Below are 14,967 nucleotides of genomic sequence, written 5' to 3'. Positions count from 1 at the left end.
CCACTGCCTAGCACAGTTCACAGCAGTGCAGCAATTATTTAATTTATATATTTTTTGATCAATTGATCAATTGAATGAAGACTCATTTTTTTTTTCTTCTTCAGGTATCTAAAAGGTCAAATGGATTGAATACTAGGCCTGGAGTCAGAAAGACCTGAGTTAAAAATTTAGCCTCAGACACTTACTGGGTATGTGACCCTGTGTTAGACAGTCAGTCAGCAAACATTTATTAAGTGTCTATTGTGTGTTAGGCACTGTACTAACCTCTGGGCATAAAAAAGAGGCAAATGACAGTCCTTGCCCTCAAGAGCCTCACAATCTAAAGTGGAATAAAAGAGGCAAATACATATGTACAAACAACCCATCAACAGGATAAATAAGCAATAAATAACAGAGGGGAGGCAGTAGAATTAATAAGAGAAGAGTTAAGAAGAATTAATGAAGAAGATGCTGTTTTAGCTGGGTTTTAAAGGAAGGGAGGGAAACCAGTTGGCAGGGATAAGGAAGGAATGTATTGCAGGCAAGGAGGACAGACAGAGAAAATGCCCAGGATCAAGAGATGGTGTGTCTTGTTCCTGGAAAAAAGTCACTAAAAAGATGCTTCCTTCCTTCTTTGCCAAGTGTATTCAGTTCACAGAATCAGGGATTTTTGGAGTTGGAAGGGACTTTAGGGGCCATATAGTCCAATGTATATACAGCAGAGCTGATTAGTGGCCATTCAGCTACTTCTTGAAGACCTCCTGTGAGATAGGAATTACTGCTTCCTGAAGCAGTGATTTCCACTTTGGAATAGCTCTAATTATTAGGAGGTTTTACCTTCCATTGAGTCTAAATTAGCCTACTTGCAACTCCATATATTACTTCTAGTTTACCCCTGGGGTCAAACAGAAGAAGTCTAATCCCTTTTCCACAAGACAGCCTTTCAAATGCTCAAGTACATTTCAAAGACAGTTAACATGTGTGATCTATCTTCTCCAGGCGAAATCTAGAAGTTTTTTAGCTTATCTTTAGATCTCAGGAACACCAGATCATTCATCATCTAATTTGCCATCTTGAATGTTCTCAAGTTTGTCAATATCCTTCCTAAAATGTGTTAGGTCCCAACTAAAATCCCACCTTCTACAAGAAGCCCTCCCCAAATACTCTTAACTCTAGAGTTTCTCCTCTGTTAATTATTTTCTATTTATCCTGTCTATAGCTTGCTTTGTATATATATTTGTTTTGCATGTTGTCTTCTCTATGAGACTATAAACTTTTTGAGGGCAGGCACTACCTTTGTTCTTTTTGTATCCTCAGAATTTAACAGTGTCTGGAACATGGTAGGCACTTAATAAATATTTATATATTGTTTATTACATAGAAATGAAGAGAATAATCATCTCTTTTTTCTGTTTGATATTGTCAGCCCAGTATAGATGGGAGATGCTCAATAATAAACTGAAAACACAAAGGGAATCAATTCCAATGAGAGGCAATATAGTACTTATATAAATAGACTTATGGAGATGCACAGGGCACTCACCAACTCACTTAGATTTTAACAAGAAAAGAACAAAATATTGAAGCAAGACCAGATTACAGAAAATGAATGCATGTGGCATGGTCTTAAAAATTGTAATCAGGATGAACTGAGCCTGGAAAGAATCCCCACCCCACCCAGCCAACAGGCCGAAAGAGGATGTATGAAGGGTTAGGATCTTTGCTTGGGTGTGGATAGAAAACATTAACTGAACTAAGACAGAAGAGCTGTTCAATTCAATTCTCTCTCTCTCTCTCTCTCTCTCTCTCTCTCTCTTTCCCTCCCTCTCTTTCTCTCTCTTGTTCTCCCCCTTTTTTTCTGCTTTTTTCTTCAAGGGAGAATAACTTTGACACTGGAAATGACAGATCAGAAATGACTAGCAGGGAGGTAATACCTGATATAAGCAAGGACATGGTAAGAGAACACCTCCTTGCCCTTAATGAATTTAATTCACTAGGCCCAGATAAACTATAGCTTCTGGTCCTGAAAGGATTGACTATTGTGATTGATCAATCAGTGACACTTATATTTGAAAGATCATTGAAAATGGGAGAGATAACAGAAGATTGGAGAAGGACAGGTGCTGTCTTGATTTAACAAAAAAAAAGTAAGAGAATAGAGTTTGTAAACTACAGGGCAACTTTATTCTGTTTTCTGGGAAAATTCCAGAAAGGATCATGTTTAGTGAATATCTAGAAGAGGTGATTACAGTGAGCCAGGATGGTTTCTCTAAGAATGAGTCATGTCAGAATAACCTCATGTCATTTTTGGACAGGATTATTAAACTAGTAAATGAATGAGATAGTAATGGCATGAATTACCTCAATTTTAGCATTGGAAATTTGGGGAAAAAATTTGGAAAAAAACACAAAGAAAAACCCTCATATTATTCCCTGGAAAAGATTAAGAGAGATTAATTAGATACAACCATATGGATTCAAAATTAGTTAGATGAGCAGATTCAAAGAATGGTTGTTGATAGCTCAATGTCAACATGATAGGAGGTTTGTAGTAGAGTACCCCAGGGATCTGTGCTAATCCCTATACTGCTTAACATTTTTATCAATAGCTTGGAGAATAGCATGGATGGTATGGTGTATCAGTAAGGCAAGTGTCACAATATCGACGGTGACTACGAATTTGACTATATTGTTCTATATATATAATATAAGAGATTCTCCATATAGAAGGCAGAAGAAGCAAAACATTTATTCAGACACCAGAGGATCAAATCCCCAAACCAATAATTCCAATTCAACATAGCAGCAATTATATACCCAAACCAGTAAGTTCACTTCATTATAAAAGCAAGGAAATTAAGACACAATATTGCAGCAGGGAGCCAAGCCATCCTGTAACCTTCCCCTCTGAGAGCCCTTGCAGTTCTCAGAGCTTAACGGCTACCCTCAGGGTATATTTTTAAGGACCCTAGGACTGGATACTTCTCATGACCTAATTAGCAAAAGGGTGTGGACCTTCCTACAAACAAGCCTCCCCTAATCAAGCTTCCTTTAGCTCCACCTGAGGCCTATTAAGGAGATCTTTATTCACATTAACACCACATATGGTCATCAAATGCAAATGATAAAAAATTGGGAAAGATATCTAATATTTTAGATTGTAGAGTCAGAAATACAAAAGGAACTTTACAGTCTCTAGCACTAGACTGAATCTCTTAAATTGAAATTGACTAGGGATGAATTTGAAGTCTTACATATAAGTTCAAAAAATCATCTTTATAAGATGGGGAAAGTATGTATAAACCTGGGGATTTTTAGTGGGCTAGAAACTCAGTATAAGTCACCAGGCAGAAAACAACCATTTCTTAAGCATTTACTGTGTGCCAGGCACTGTGTTATGTACTGGGGATACAAATAGAAGCAAAAAGAAAAAAAAATCCCTTGCCTTCAAGGAGCTTACATTCTTATATGGGAAGATAATACATAAAACAGAGCTGAAAAACAGAGTGGGGGAAAGGTTGAAGTCCAAAGAGTCAGAAACATAGCTAGGATGGGGGTCAAACATGGCCATCTTGGATCCATCTGCCAAATAGAGATCCATTTGGTGAGGAAAGAACTCACCAATGGGAAAAGGGAGTTGGCATAGCAGAAGAATGTTCTAATGGTGAGGAGGTCTCAAGCTCTCAGGGAAGATTCAGATTGAAGAGGAAAGTGGGTCATGATGATCAAGTATGGATAGCCGGAAACATAGCTATGTGATGTGGCAACTAATAAAGCTAATGCAACCTTATACTGCATTAAGAGGGGCATAACTTCCTGGAATAGGACTAGTCATTGGTTGGCAGATCAAATCAATAAGAAGCGTAATGAAGAATATTCAGCACAATACATAGAACATTGGACTTGGGGTCAGGAAGACCTGAGTTTGAATCTTGCCTCAGACACCTAGGCAAGTGACATAATGTCTCTTGTTTCCATCTGAAAAAAATGGAATAGAATTGGAATGGATGGCCTCTAAATTCCCTTGTAGCTCTAAATCTTTGTTACCATGGTAATGCTCAGAAAAAGGGGAATGGTATTACAACTGTATTCTATCCTCTCAGTCCACATCTGTACTATCATGTTCATTTCTGAATGTCGTATTATAGAAAGGACCATGACAAACTGGGCAGTGTGCAGAGGGGGAGTGGGGGCTGATTAGGATGGTGAGAAGACTTGATATTATACTACTCAGGGATTTCTGGTTAAAGAAACTGACAATGCTTAGCCTAAAGCAGAGGCATTTTAGTTCTCTAGTTCTCTTCGAGCATTTGAAGGGTTATTATAGGGAAAAGAAAAGGTTGAACTTACTCAACCTAGCTTCAGAGGGCAAATTTAGGGCCAATGGAAATAATAATAATAATAATTAATAATAATAATAATAATGATAATATAGCATGTATATAACAATACAAGGTTTGCAAAACACTTTAAATACATCATCTTATTTGAGTCTTACAACTCTGGGAGGTGGGTGCTGTTATTCCCCTCATTATACAGAGGTTGCCCAAGTCACATATTCACAAGTGTCTGAAGCAGGATGTAAACTCAGGTATTCCTGACTCCAGGTCCAGTAATCTGTTCATTGACTTAGAGAACAGTGAGTTCCCTTTGAGTAGATGTATTTAAATAGAAACTGAGCTGACACAGATATTTTATTTAGGATTTATGCATTTGTTAGGAGGCAAACTAGATGACCTCTGAGGTTCCTTGGAATCTGATTTCTCACCTGATTAGGTCAAACTGAGACCTGTTAAAGACCTTAGTTTGAAAAGGCAAAGGTCTCCTACTGTATCCGGGGCCATCTGTGGTCTTCTTGATCTGTATCTGGCCACTGGACCCAGATGGCTCTGGAGGAGAAAGTGAGAAAGCTCTTTCTCACTCAAATCCAATTCACTTACAAGTCATGGCATCACCTCCCTGATGTCACAGTCCTCTTTGAGAATGAGGGACGGACAATAGCAACAACAACAACCTTGGAATCTATAATTCTTTGATTCTTTAAAAAAATCTTTTTTTGGCCTCTTATCTGCAAGCCTCTCAGTGCCTCAGTGGCAGTTATGAGTAAAGTGAAAATAATGAGCTTGATTCTGTACTTACATTCTAGTATGGTATTAGTTTTATCTCTTTTCATTATTTATGAGAAGAAAACTACCATCTGCTCTACTTCTCGTAGTTGACCCACTGTTCTGATTTCTGGATGTAATTCCTTGTCACTACTTCAGGCAGATACTAGCTTTTGTTCACTTTACTCCCTATTCCACAGCAACTATCTCCTTGACCACCTAGGAGGAATATACTTCTTTTCCTCCTAAGTCCTCGAAAAGTGATCATGTAAACTCTCTATTTTTCCTGGGAGTAGTTTGTCAATTAAAACCTCCAAGATCCAATTTACCATCTCAGTAATCTCTTCAAGACCAAAGCGTCTCTCCCTGGCCACCACTTCCCTAAATATATTGTCTTCTATTGGAATGTAACCTTCTTGAGGGTAGGAAATCTGTTTTGATTCTATATTTGTATCTCTAGCGCTTATACATTAAATGCTTAATAAATGATTTTTCATCCATTAATTCATTCATTCAAGCATTTACTTATTCAAAAGGAAATATAAACTCTTGGTCAGTCTGGCAACCAGTGTTTATATTAAACATTTCCTATATGCCAGGCACTGTCAGGAGCTCCTGTTGAGGCAAGTGAGGTGGCATGGTAGGGAGAAGCTTTTGTATATGGCTCTGGCCGAACAATATTTTCAGCTCATGCACTAGGTATAGGCTTTGGTGTCAATTAAACAATATTTATGAAATGCCCAGCGGGTTCTTAGTAGCGTGGCAAAAATTATTATGAGAAAGAGATGGTTTCTATCCTCAAGGAGCTAAAGTGCTAGGCTATAGGATCTGGGAAGTGATATTTCTGACCTGTAACAAATCCAGATGAATCAGTCCATAAAGTAGATGTTTTTTGGTCTTGTTTATGATCGTATCAAATGAACCAAGGTGTTCATTTCATTTGGTGTTGAATCCCAGAGAGTTGAAAGGACTTGCCCAAAGTCACACAGGTAATAAAGGTGCAGGCCATGAATTGTAGCCAAGGTCTACAAACATCACAACAGAGCAAAAAGAGACTGAAAAAATTCAAAGCAGGGCATACCATTTTATTGAAGCTAAATTTTACTTCTCAGCCAGCCCATAATGCCAGTCAGTGAATTATGAGACATTGTTTGCTGCAGGTCATTTTCTCTGCTCAGAATAGAAATGTCAACTCAGGGGCATTAATTTTTCCAACTTGCTGGACCTCCTAGACAAATATGTTTAGAATTCATTAGTAACTTATAATTAAATTTGGAGGAACAGAACCTGAAATATGGTGAGAATATAAAATGGATAGAATAGAAGCTTGGTGTATGGGATAGAGAGGCATCAGAATTAGGAAGGCCTGTGTTCAGTTCTGATCTCTGATGACAATACTAGCTGCTATTTATATAATGCTTTAAGGGTTTACAAAGTGCTTTACGAGCATTATCTCATTTTATCCTCACAACAACCCTGGGAAGTAGATGTTATTATTATCCCTATTTTACAGATGAGGAGACTGAGACACAAGAGGTTAAGTATTTTGCCTAAGGTCACATAACTAGAAGAATGTTTGAGGAAGGATTTGAACTCAGGTCTCAGCTGTGTGACCATTGGTAAATCACTTCTCAGTGCTATACAGGCCACTCTCTAAGATTATAAGTTAAGGAATAATTATTGATCTGCTTTAGTGTAGGGAATTTCACTGTAGGGATCCCCCATGTGTGCTGAACTCACAGGTCAAAAACAAAGAAACAAAAAGGAAGAAAATGAGCATTTATTAAGTACCTAATATATGCCAGGAATTGTGTGAAGTGCTTTACAAATATTATCATGTTCGATCCTCATTTTACAGGTGAGGAAACTGAAGACAAAAGTTAAGTGACTTGTTCATGTTGACATAGCTACTTAAATATCTGAGACCAGATCTGAACCCAAGCCCTTCTGACTTCAGGCCTAGTGCTCTATCTGCTTGGCTATAGAAGTTCAGCTCCCCTGCATAACTGAGAATCCAGTCAGTCTTCAGTGGATGAAAACTGTAAGCAGAAAATGTTAATGTCAGGCCAACTTAATGAAACTGCAAGCCACTCACTGTATGGTGACTCTTGAATGGCTCATTATTTTTAAGGAACATGAAAAGAATAGAGGAGCTTAAGAGCCCCACTGCATATAATTATTTGAGGACTAAGCAACTTTATTAGAATATATACACTGTCTATGTTAAGTCGCATCTCTCAGATTTTCTCACTAATAAAAGATTTCCACATGGAAAATCCATTATTGGGCTGCGCTCAAGCCTGGAATATAATAGTTGTACATAAAGAATGAAAGAACATATAAAAATTAATGTGGCTTTTCTACTCTACCTATTGATAGTGGACAAAATAATTCACATTTTCCCACTGTATAAGCCAGTGGCAATGCTGAATTTGAGTAATATCCTAATTAATATTCCAGAAATTCTAATGTATCCATTCATCATGCAGTGATCCAGATGTAATTTTCTGAAAATACTGAGTTCTTCTTTCTTTTCACTGTGTAATCACTAAGTTTTATGCTGGACTATCATTTGAACTTAGTTCTCCTAAAATGACTTAACATTCCTGTTATAACACAGAAATGATGATCGGAGCAAAGTTTCATCTTCAAATGCCTTTGGAGAACTAGTTTGAAATGAGCAGAATTGTTCCTTTTAGGGAACATTCTGTAATTCACATGATTAGGCAGACAAAGATACAGATGGCCTTTTCTCAGCAACGACAATAATAATATTTAGCACCTACTCAGTATCCTTTCCTGCTGAATGCTAAAACACATTAGTCATTTCTCATCATCGTCTGCAGGTTAAAACTATGTAGAGATATAAATGGCAGTAACACTCGAAAAGCTGGGAAGTTGGGCATTTTGGTAACATAACCACCTGGCAAATCTGAGAAAGTCTTTGGGGACTCTCCAGTGCATAAAAAACACTCCCCACCCCAACGAACACACACACACACACACACACACACACACACACTCAGAAACACACACACACACACACTCTGTTGGCTCTTTTGTTTTCTCCAATTTTATGATGTCTAAAATAAGTTCATGCACTGGAATGTTTACATACATATTCTTCAAACATATTTGAAAGGGAAATCAATGAGATGTATTTATTGCATACTTAAAGGAACTAAGTTAACAAAACCCAATACATAAATGTCATGAAACTACTTTAAATCTAGCTTAAAAATAACTTTTTTAAACCTAGTTGAAAATGTTCTGGAAAAAGGAATTCAGTCTTTTACCTAGAGAATTTTCTGAGGAACTCTGTTCTGGACCTAACTTATTAAAAGTTACTAAAGAATTGCTGTAGCCAATGGCTGTATATACCATGCCATTTAATCCAAGATTGTGATTCCAGATAGATAGCTGATGAGAGGGGTATGGTTTACTTTTTCCCAAAAATAAAGTGCAGTTTTACCTTACTTAACCTCCTTCAATTGTTGTATGGAAGTGTATTAGATGAAGCAATGTTATAGGTGACAGTGAATTCCATAGGAACAATGCTATAAATGTATGATTAGGTGAATGATGTAGTAGAGTATTTTTTTGGTGATATCATGGGATTTGGGTTGAACATATTAATGATGTTACTGTGAAACAAAATCAGTCAGAAGAATATTCATCAAGATGCTGTTGTTATTCAGTCATTAATCACTCATGTCTAACTCTTCATGGCAACATTGGGGGTTTTCTTTGCAAAGATACTGGAGTGGTCTGCCATTTCCTTCTCCAGCTCACTTTATAGATGAGAAACTGAGGCAAACAAGGTTAAGTAGCTTGCCCAGGGTCACACAGCTTAGGAAGTATCTGAGGCTGGTTTTGGACTCATAAAGATGAGTCTTCTTGACTCCAGGCTCAGCATTCTAGCCACTATGCCACCTAGCTGCCCTAGTTTTCTAAGTTTTTTTAAAAATTGCATGCCCAATTCATTTTTCTACTCTTTTCTCTTTTTTATTGATGTATGTATTTAGAGATATACATTTCCCCCTAAGTATTGCTTTGGCTGCATCCCAAAAATTTTGTTATGTTTTCTCATTATTGCCATGATCTTTAATGGAATCGATTATTTCTATGATTTGTTCTTTGACCCACTCCTTCTTGATGATTAAATTATTTAATTTCTAATTAATTTTTAATCTAGGCTTCCAAGAGCCTTTATTAAATATATATATTTCATTATCATTTAAAAATCCATTTGATATTTCTTTTTTCTGCATTTGTGAGGTTTTTATGCCTTTACACAATCAATTTTTTTTTGTGAAATTGACATGGACAACTGAGAAAAAGGTATACTTCTTTCTATTCCCATTCAATTTTTTGCCAAGAGGTCTATCATCAAAATTTCTGTTCATTTCAGTAACTTCTTTCTTATTTTTTCTTATGTATCTAGTTCTGAAAGGGAAAAATTGAGGTCTCCCACTAGTTTAGTTTTACTATCTATTTCCTATAACACATTTAGCTTTCCCTTTAAGAGTTTAGATGTTCTGCCGTTTGGCGCATGTATGTTTAGCATTGATATTACATTGTTGTCTATGGTACTTTTAAGCAAAATGTAAGTTTTCCTGCTTATCTCTTTTAATTAGTTTGGTTTTTGCCTTCACTGCCTCTATTCTACTATCTTGGCTCCCAGGATACTTTTATAATGGTATATGCAATGATAGTGGTAATTGGGGCATCCCAACATTAATACTGTGAATGACAATGCATACTTCAAGGACAGGGAAGAACTCCAGATCTTTTCCTAGAAATCGTAAGCTAACCTAAGAGCTTATGTCTGGATTGGACTCTTCCTTCACGTGAGAAAATGCAACAGGATTCCACAGAGATTAATATTATATTATCTTTAGGAAGAAAAGTGAGGTGATGGAGGGTTCTAGCTACCAAGTTACATGGTTGTGTTTGCTTGGTAGCAAAATATGACTGACATTGTTAATGAATTTAACAATTAACTCTATGGTTTTCTGCAAATGCATACTCAACATTGTACAAGAAGACTCATGGTTTCCACCTCTACAGATGCACTCTCAACTGAGGCAGATCTTATTTTTCCCTCTATCTTAGTAAAAAAGTCTTAACTAATGTATCCCAAGTATGCATCAGCTACTACACAGCCTTCTGTTGATTATCTCCTCCAAGCTCAGCTTGGTCAGATGGAGGACACATGGTCCATCACTAGGCTCATGATCAAAACCTTTCTAGTTTGGTGGGAACTTCACTAGCCGAGGCTATGAGAACCTAGAGTGATAAGGCACTAGTGGATGATACTATGACCTAAAGAGACACCTAGGTATAGTGGAAAGTAAGTAGAGGGGTGTCTGGAACTAATTCTAACTGGCTGCTGTTTGTTACATTTTCAGTGTGATTATTTATACCATTTTTTGTTACAAATCAGAGATGGATTTGTTGCTTTGTTGATTTCTAGACTTAAGAAATTGTCTTAATAGAGATTCAATAAGTCATTGTTTTTCCAATGAGAAATTTAATATTTTCTGCTATTTTTTACACTTCTGATTTTGTTTGATCATATCTTGATATCTCAAAGAGTCATTAGCTTCAACTTGTTCAATTCTAATTTTTAAGGAATTATTTTCTTCAGTGAGCTTTTGTACTTTCTTTTCCATTTGACCAATTCTAATTTTTAGAGAGTTATTTTCCTCAGTAAATAAATAAATTTCTCATTTTAGAGACAATAACCTAGAGAACAGATCCAGAAGAGATAATATAAGAATTATTGGACTGCTTGAAAACCATGATAAAAAAAAAAAAGCCTGGACAACATTTTTCAGGAAATTATTAAAGAAAACTGCCATGATGTATTAGAAACAGAGGGCAAAATAGAAATTAAAAGAATCTACTGATCACTGCCTGAAAGAGATACACAAATGGAAACATCTCTTCAGGATCATCTTCAGGAACATCTCTTCAGATCAAAATACAATAAAAATTACATTTAATAATGGATAATGGAAGGAGAGATTTAAAAGTTAATTGGAAATTAAATAATCTAATCCTAAAAAATAAGGGGCCAAAGAACTAATCACATAAACAATTGGTCATTTCATTGAAGAAAATGACAACAATGAGACAACTTACCAAAATTTGTAGGATACGGCCAAAGCAGTACTTAGGGGAAAAGTATTATCTCCAGTTGATTACATCGATTAAATAGAGAAAAAGCACATCACTGAATTGGGCATGCGACTAAAAAATAAACTGGAAAAAGAAGAAATTTAACATCCCAAATTGGACACCAAATTGGAAATCCTGAAAATCAAAAGAAAGATTAATAAATTTGAAAGTAAGAAAACCATTGAATCAATAAATAAAACTTGAAGATGATTTTATGAAAAAAAAAACCAATAAAATAATAAACCACTGGTTAGTTTGATTAAAAAAAGAAAGAAGAAAACCAAGTTACCACTATCAAAAATGAAAAGGGTGAGTTTACCACCAATGAAGAGGAAATTAAGATGATTTTTAGGAGCTATTTTGCCCAATAATATGCCAATAAATTTGACATTCTAAATGAAATTAATGAATATCTATAAAAATATGTTACCCAGATTAACAGAAGAGAAAATAAAATATTTAAATAACCCAATCTTAGAAAAAAAAAATTAACAAGCCATCAATGAACTTCCCAAGGAAAAAATCCCCAAGATCAGATGGATTCACAAGCTAATTCTACCAAACATTTAAAGAGCAATTAATTCCAATACTATATGAACCATTTGGGAAAATAGGTGGAGTCCTATCAAATTCCTTTTATAACACAAATATGGTTCTGATACTTAAACCAGGGGGAGCCAAGACAGAGAAAGAAAATTATAGACCAATTTCCCTAATGAATATTGATGCAAAAATTTAAATAAATTACTAGCAAAGACAGCAATATATCACAAGGATCATACACTCACCAGGTGAGATTTATACCAGGAATGCAGGGGTGCTTCAATATTAGCATAATTAACCATATCAATAACAAAACTAACAGAAGTCATGATTATCTCAATAGTTGCAGAAAAAGCTTTTGACGAAATACAGCATAAATTCTTGTTAAAAACACTAGAGAGCATAAGATTAAATGGAGCTTACCTTAAAATAAGTAGTATTTATCTAAAACCATCAGCAAGCAATATTTGTAATGGGCATAAGCTAGAAGTCTTCTCAGTATTATAATCAAGGGTGAAGCAAAGATGTCCATTATCACCTTTGTTATTTAATATTGTACTATAAATGTTAGCTATAGAGAAGAAAAAGAAATTAGAGGAATTAGAATAGGCAATGAAGAAACAAAACTATCACTCTTTGCAGATGATATTGTTATACCTAGAAAATCCTAGAAAATCAACCAAAAAAACTACTTGAAACAACAACTTTAGCAAAGTTTCAGGATACAAAACAAACCCATGTAAATCATCAGCATTTCTATATAATACCAACAAAACTCAGGAGCAAGAGGTAGAAATATAAATTTCATTTAAAATAATTATAGACAAAGTAAAGTATTTAGGAGTCTACTTGCCAAGCCAACCCAGGAACTATGTGAACACAACTATAAACACTTTTCACACAAACAAAGTCAGATCTAAACAGTTGGAAAAACATTAATTGCTCATAGGTAGGCTGAGCCAATATAATAAAAATGACAATTCTACCTAAATTAATCTATTTATTTTATGCCGTACCAATCAATCTGTCAAAAATTATTTTATATAGCTATAAAAATACCAGAATTCATCTGGAAGAACAAAAACTCAACGACATCAAGGGAATTCAATGAAAAAAAAAGTTTAAGAAGGTGGCATAGCTGACCTAGATCTTAAACTATATTATAAAAGTGGTAATGATCAAAACAATCTTGTACTGGCTAAAAAATAGAATGGTGGATCAGTAGAATAGATTAGATGCAAATTACATTATAGTAAATGACCTTTAAACTGCTGGAAAAACTGGAAAGTAGAATGGCAGAAACTAGGTATAGACCAACATCTCACACCATATACCAAGATAATATCAAAATGGGTACATGATTTACACAGAAAGGGTGATACCATAAGCAAATTAAGAGAGTGTGGAATAGTTTATGGATAAGGGAAGAATTAGGACCAAAGAAGATATGGAGAGCATTACAAAATATAAAATAGATAAGTTTGATTACATAAAATTGAAAAGATTTTTGCACAGACAAAATCAATGTAACCAAAGTTATAAGGAAAGCAGAAAATTGGGGGAAATTTTTTTGCAACCAATCTTTCTGACAAAAGCCTTGTTTGTCAAATATATAGAGAACTGAGTAAAATTTGTAAAAATACAAATCTTTTTCAAATTGATAAATGGTCAAAGATTATGAACAGGGAGTTTTCAGACAAAGAAATCAAAGCTATCTATAGTCATATAAAATGTCTAAATCACTATTGATTAAAGAAATGTAAATTAAAACAGCTCTGAGGTATCACCTCACACTTATCAGATTGGCTAATAGAACAAAAAGGGAAAATGTTGGGTGTTGGAGGGCACAAGGGAAAACTAATGCACTGTTAGAGCTGTGAATTGATCCAACCATTCTTTTTTATTAATAGTTAATTATTTTTAGTTTTCAACATTTACTTCCATAAGATTTTGATTTTTAAATTTTCTCCCTTTCTTCTCCTCCTTTCTCCCCAAGATGGTGTGCAATCTGATATAGGCTCTACTCATATATTCATATTAAACATATTTTCACATTAGCCACAATGTAAAGAAGAATTAGAACTAATGGGAGGAACCATGAGAAAGAAGAAACAAAAGAAAACAATAAAAGAAAAGGAGAGCAAATAGTATGCTTCAATCTGCATTCAGACTCCAAAGTTCTTTCTCTGGATGTGGATAGCACTTTCCATTGTGAGTCTTTTGGAGGTGTCTTAGATCCTTGCATTACTGAGAAGAGCTAAGTCTAACAAAGTCAATGATCACACAATGTGGCTGTTACTGTGTGCAATGCTCTGGTTCAGCTCATTTCACTCTGCATCAGTTCATATAAGTCTTTCTAGGTTATTATGAAGTCTGTCTGCTCCTCATCTCTTATAGCACAATTGTATTCCATTGCATCCAACTTGTTTAGCCATTCCCCAGTTGATGGGAAACACCTTGATTTCCAATTCTTTGCCACCATAAAAAGAGGTGCTATAACTATTTTTGTACATATGGGTCCTTTTCCCACTTGTGTGATCTCTTTGGGATACAACCCTAGAAGTGGTATTGCTGGGTCAAAGGGTATGAACATTTTTATAGCCCTTTGGGCATAGTTTCAAATTGTTCTCCAGAATGATGGATCAGTTCATAACTCCACCAACAATGGAATAATGTTCCAATTTTCTCACATCTTCTCTAGCATTTATAATTTTCCCCTTTCGTCATGTTAGCCAAACTTACAAGAGAGATGTGGTACCTAAGAGTTGTTTTGATTTGAATTTATCTAATTAGTAGTGATTTAGAGAATTTTTTCATATAAGTATCTTTAATTTCTTCCTCTGAAAACTGTCTGTTCATATTCTTTGACCATTTATCAATTGGGGAATGGCTTATATTCTCATAAATTCAATACAGTTCTTTATATATTTTAAAAATGAGGTCTTTATCAGAGACAGTGGCTGTAAAAATTGTTTCCCAGCTTTCTGTTTTCCCTCTAATCTTGGTTGCATTGGCTTTGTTTGTGCAAAACTTTTCAATTTAATGTAATCAAAATCATCCATTTTGCATTTCATAATATTCTCTATCTCTTGTTTGGTCATAAATTTTTCCCTTCTCCATAAATCTGACAGGTAAACTATTCCTTGCTCTCCTAGTT

The sequence above is a fragment of the Trichosurus vulpecula genome, chromosome 2 (assembly GCF_011100635.1).
Source record: "Trichosurus vulpecula isolate mTriVul1 chromosome 2, mTriVul1.pri, whole genome shotgun sequence".
Lineage (NCBI taxonomy): Eukaryota > Metazoa > Chordata > Mammalia > Diprotodontia > Phalangeridae > Trichosurus > Trichosurus vulpecula.
This window is presented reverse-complemented; position numbering follows the sequence as displayed.